Source organism: Oryzias latipes, chromosome 7 (genome assembly GCF_002234675.1).
Source record: "Oryzias latipes chromosome 7, ASM223467v1".
Taxonomy (NCBI): domain Eukaryota; kingdom Metazoa; phylum Chordata; class Actinopteri; order Beloniformes; family Adrianichthyidae; genus Oryzias; species Oryzias latipes.
The window spans coordinates 21,606,907-21,612,939 of NC_019865.2; positions in this window are offsets into that span (position 1 = coordinate 21,606,907).

The following is a 6,033-nucleotide window of genomic DNA, read 5'->3' on the forward strand; positions in this document are numbered from 1 at the left end:
TTTCTGTGTCCACACATTTCTGGATCACTTTTATCTAAAAATTGCCAAAACAGATAGACTGTAACAGGAGACTTTGCAGCATTTTTTTTAGACTGTCACAGTAGAGCAGCTGTTTTATAACCCCGAGGAGAACAACATGCAGCTTAATACTTAATCCATTTACCTTAGATATGATTAGAAACGATTACTGCAGGTGCTAATACAGTTTATGTAATGACGCCACACAAATGTGGGTCACCAGCTTCTGGAAGACCCCGCAGGGCGAGAGGTTAGAGCGATTAGGTTCTGAACAGAAAAAGTTCCAGCTTGGACCGGATGGAGTTTGTCAGATGATCACTAACAGACATGAATGGAATCTGAGTCATCTGCCGAAACGCACATCGGTTAGAAAGTGGCCCTGACCATCCAATCACTTACAGAATGTAACTATAAATGGATCTGGGGGGCGACATATGTAGCAGGAAGTGACATTTACATAAATATACATACATACATAGTTATATATAAGTATAATCAAATAATGTACAGATTTGTGGACTCCAAAGCAAAATAATTTGGGTCCTGTGACTTCACCATTGTAGCTTCTGAAAGTTTATTTCTCTTTTTACATCCCTCTTTTTATTTTATTTTCTATTTTAACTTTATTTTAACATTTTGTGTTTGAGGCTAAACTTTATTTATCTAAGCTACATTTGCATACATTTCTTTTTAGGGACCAGATGGAAAAAAGAGAGAGGGACAGAGTGGGACGGTAAAGGGTACAAAAAAGAGGGGGGGGGGGTGTTCAAGAAGTTGGAGGATAAAAAATGAAGATAAAGAGTCGGAGGGGGTAGAACTATAAGAGGAGGCAACAAGTTGCTAGTGTTTTATCATTATTACTGTCTAATGTAGATGTTAATCAAGAGACTGAAACACTAAAATATGACCAACATACCTGTTGTGAAGGAAAACCTTCACACACATACATATCAACACATGCAGATCACAAATACAGCTCACACTCAGATACATATGCAGATGAACGCTTATTATTCCTGTGCAAATACACATACACAAATAATATGCTCTTTATATTTAAATGTCCATGCAATATTGTTAAGAACTCACTATTTTTTATAAACTCCTCTGATACTGGATTCTCTCATGCAACAGGTTTCAGTTCTCACAGAGACGCTTTTTTTTTAGTTTTAACATCTTAAATGGAGCAAACACAGATCTCTTGTGGTCGGTCTTTTGGACTTTTTTTATAATTGAGGAAGAAATGATCATTCAACTGATTCGGCATGAAAACCGTAGCGTTATAAAATAGAAACTGCAAGTGAAGATATTGCAAATTCAAAATATCATCTGATGCTTTCAATACAGTTGATTTACAATATTTTTAAGTAGAAAAACAAAAAATTTGAGTTTCACTCCAACACACTTTACTTAAAATGATGTTAGCTTAAGCAGAAGCCCCTACATTTAGTGTTTAGTGTTTTTGGTATTTGTTTTGAATATTTGCTGTGCTTTCACTTGAAAAGATGAAATATTGTGACAGTATAATGGGAAGCACAACACAGGAACCCTCCAAAGTACAGAGCGGAGCAGCTTAAATGACAAACATGGCTTGGATCCACCTGGACACACTGAACAGCAGGAGTTTAGACTGCTGGATCGCAAAGCTGCTTGAGGAGGAAGAAGTCCAGAGTTTATTGAGGCCAGGTTTACCTCCGACGTAGAGCATCAGTCCATATGCTGCCGCTCTGGTGGCTTTTGTCTTGTTCTTTGCCTGATCTTGCATTGTGTAACGGACCACGTTGGAGCTTGACTTTCTTGAAGAAATCAATAGATGCACTGATTCTCTGAATGGACTTTTCTGTGAATCGTTATGCAGTTAACGTTTTACTAAGTGTTCAGTTAAGAATAGAATGAACAAAGTTCAGACATCAAGCTGTTTTGAGATAGTCCCTCTGTTCAAACAGGAAAGTCAAACAATAGCGCTTCTGAATGGAGACATGAACCCAGCGTGGATTCTTGCATCTGAAAGATTAAAGTCAGAATTCTTTTTGTTTGAAATAAATATAAAATTTCCTATAGGTCTGTAAAGCTTCACAATTGTGATCTAAAAACCTGTAACTTCCGTGTCTGTGGTTTGTAGATGTCTTCTGTCATTCCAAAGGGCATTCTGAGATTTTAGGGTAAAGTTGACAGAGTAGACCAAAGGTCAACATCAAAATGACATTTGACAGATGTCAAAAACTCATAGAAGAACACGAAAAGTTAGAGATCCTGTAATTCTGCTGAAACACATAAAGTTAAAATAGAAAAAGCATTTGTTTCAAATGTTTGTAATAAAAATAAAATAATAAAGTTGCTCCAAAAAAAGAAAGTTATCACCAGAAGAAGAAACACAAATAACAAATAGAAAATTTAAAATAATTAAAGTAGAATTGTTCAAGTAAACATCTATTTACGAAAATAATTGTAACGGTGGAGCAGTGTTTAGGCTTTTGCAAGAAGGTCCTTGGTTCCAGTCCCAGCTGGGGGTCCTGAAACAGAATACTAAAGGGGGACCTTTCTGTGTGGAGTTTGCATGTTCTCCACGTGCATGCGTGGGTTTTCTCTGGTTTCGTGTTGTTGCCCACTCTGTGTAGTTTTGTTTAGGGTAACTCATAATTAAAGGGGAGGTCTAGGTGTGAACTACCATTTTCTTTAGTACTTGTTTTCTCCCATTTATTTTAGTCTAGGGAGGTTAGTGTTTGTCTTTGTTTTCCTTTTTTCTTTTAGTACAGGTAAGAAAACAGATTTCAGTCAGGTGGGGTTTTGTTTGTCATTTTGGCCTTGGTTCACCCTGAAGTCCCTTTACTTCACTTTTAGTTCTTGTTGGTTGTTATTTATTCCTTTGTAAATAAATTATTTTGGTGTTTTTGTTTATTTAAATTTGGTGACAAAACCAATAACTAGACCAAACTACCCCTGGACCAAAAAAGGGGCGTGACATTCCTCCCACCATCCAAAAACATGCTTCATAGGTAAATTGGTCACTCTAAATTGTCTACAAGTGTGTATGTGAGTGTGCATGGGTGTGTGATTGTGGCCCTGCAACAGACCAGCGACCTGTCCAGAATGTCCCCTGCCTTCGCCCGAAAGTGGCCGGGGTGGGCTCCGGCAGCCCCGTGACCCCCAAAGCAACAAAACGAATTAGAAGATGATTGAATGAATTTGTAAACAGCAAACCTGAAGAGCATGGGTGGTTAGAGTTGAGTGTGGTAGCAGGCTCTTTTTTTCCCTTGAAGATATGATCTCAGGGCAGACATAGAATAAGAGTTTCATTCTTTTCACTGCTCTTTTTCAGTTATGAAGCTGTATGGAGTTGTGTTGTGTAATGACTATATTAATGAAATGTGGTGTTTTTCATTAAAGGAATAAATGAACAGAATCACAGTAGGGCCCCCTGCTGTTTAAATACAAAGAAAAAACTGAATGTAATCAATATTCTAAAACATACTGCAATAAACAAAATGTGTGCAATAGTTATGCACATATATACACAAAAATAATAATCTATTCATATTTAACATGCAATACATAAAAAGTATATGCTATAACCCACTAGCATTATTCCAAATATGTCAGAATCTATACAACCAGAGTGCATGATTAGTCCATTTCTTCTTCTTCATGTCTTCTTTTTACTGTACTTAATATGTTTTATATTTGGATGTTGTTTGCATTCAGCTTCTGTGTTTTGATCCACAAAACATATTCAAACCTCTTTTCTTTTTTCCTTGATCTATGTGAGAAATGTGTATTTTGAACCTAAAGCTTTTAAATGAGCTAATTTTCTTTCGTTAAAGTTGTCATTTACCAATTTACTGTCACTGAAGAAGCAGTCGACTTTTTTTGGAGTGCTAACAAACGGAATATATACAAATAGTTTCACCAAATTATTCATCTTTTCTATCTATTTAATATTTTCTTACACATATAAGAAGATAAACACTTGCAGAATGTCCATGCAATTGCAGAACCGTTTACTAAAATGTAAAGTGTCTCTGTGTTGTCGTCTGTAAGAGGCCGGACAGATTCCTGAATTAAAAGTGTGTTGGTGATATCCGGTGCTGCTGGATGAATCAGCGTGGAGTGGAGGTAATTCTCTTGTGAGCCGTCAGTGGAAAATGCCATCCCAGCTCCACAAGGCATTCCTCCACATCAGCTGCCTCAAGTATAAACAGGGAATCTGGGGCAAAGGCCTTTCACTTGTGGCTGCAGAGCTGCCAAACAACTTCCAGCCCTCCATGCACACCAAACAAACACAATTTTTTCAGTGTGGATAAGATAAAAGAAAAGGGAACATGCCACACACAACAGTAATGCAGAAAGATCATTGGGTAACTTCCGATATTTGTCTTTCAAGGGGTGAGACAGCCCTTGCTGTGTCCAGGAGTCGTGGTGTCATCCTTTTTTTAGGCTTGTGTTTGATCAGCAGCATGAGCTGAGTGCGTGGACCCCCCTGAACTGGTCCATGCACATGTCAGGAAGTTTCCAGTGACCCCTCTGGAGATCTGCACAGAGTACACACGTATTTAAGAGATAAATACGGGGCATTTCAGCATCCTTAAAGCAGATGATATATATATATATATATATATATATATATATATATATATATATATATATATATATATATATATATATATATATATATATATATATATATATATATATATACTGCTTTTAAACATCTATCCAATTTCTTAATCCCTTCTGGGGTCACTGGGTTGCTGGAGCCTATCCTCCCCAGTGTTGGGCAAAGGTAAGTACACCCTGGACGGATCAATTTAGGGCCTTTCATAAAACAACTACAATGTTTCCATTTAGTCATTCATTAACTTTCCTCTAAATGTGACTAAATACACAAAAAGCAGTGTTTCCCAAAAAAAGCATGCACAGCGTGGCAACAGGGGAAAAGTCCACTCTGAGGTCCTATTCATAACCTTTTGAAGACCTTTTGAAGTCTTATAATACGTCTGGTATTATATGGGCAGAATGTAATTTTACTGCAAAATTTAACATGGCTTACTTAGTTTAAAGTAACCCAATTTTTAATTATCTGCAGCAATTTTTTTTTCTTTTGAATTTGGCACATTTTGCAGACTTTAAAACCTCCTTATAAACATGTTTGGGATAGAAATGTTTTCTATGACTAAAACTGACTAAAGTCTAAAGCCGTTGGAAAGCTGTGGATTTCTATGGAAGTGTTGTTTTGCGGTTTTTTTCTGCAATGTTGACTCTAGTCTGAGGGAACATCGTGTCTGTTCTCACACAAGACTGTGTTTGTAAAGTCAGCCGTGAATGGTGCCAGACTTCCAGTAAATAAGTCAAACTCGGGTGTGGAAATACTCTAATAATAACAGCAATTCTCTTCTATTAGAGTGCGGTTCTAAGCTAAGCAGGACAGGTCATACTTGACAGAAAAGCCCAAATTTGTGTACAACAGACTCAGACTTTTCAACGCTAATATACTTTCTTGTCAAAAATAAAGCAAAAAATTAAATTTAAACAAAAAAGTTAGTTTGAATTAATTTGAAATCCACATTTAATTTACTATTAGGACTGCAACAATTGTATAAGATAAAATAATATTTTAAACCCCAGAAAGCTTATTTACATCACACTTTTACTGATAAAATTTTACAAAGCTGTTGATTGTTTGCAGTTTTCTCTGTTTGAGCCAAACTGATCAATTTAAATGTTTTCATCTAGCGCCATCGTGTGGTTAAAAAGATTATTGTAATAAAAAAATCTCATTTTATTATTTGCCTTAGACCTTTTTTGTATCTTTTATAGCTCCGTGCATGTCTGCGGACATGTTGATTTTTGTGAATAGGTTTTATTAAATATTTATTTTACATTCGTCGTTTTATCAAAGGTTGGTGAGAGCGTGTATCTGTGTTGACCTGTAACGGGTCAGGGTGGGCCCTGCCTCCATCCTAAAGCAGCTGGGATAAGCTCCAGCATCCTTATGACTCTGAAACGGAAATGCTCTAA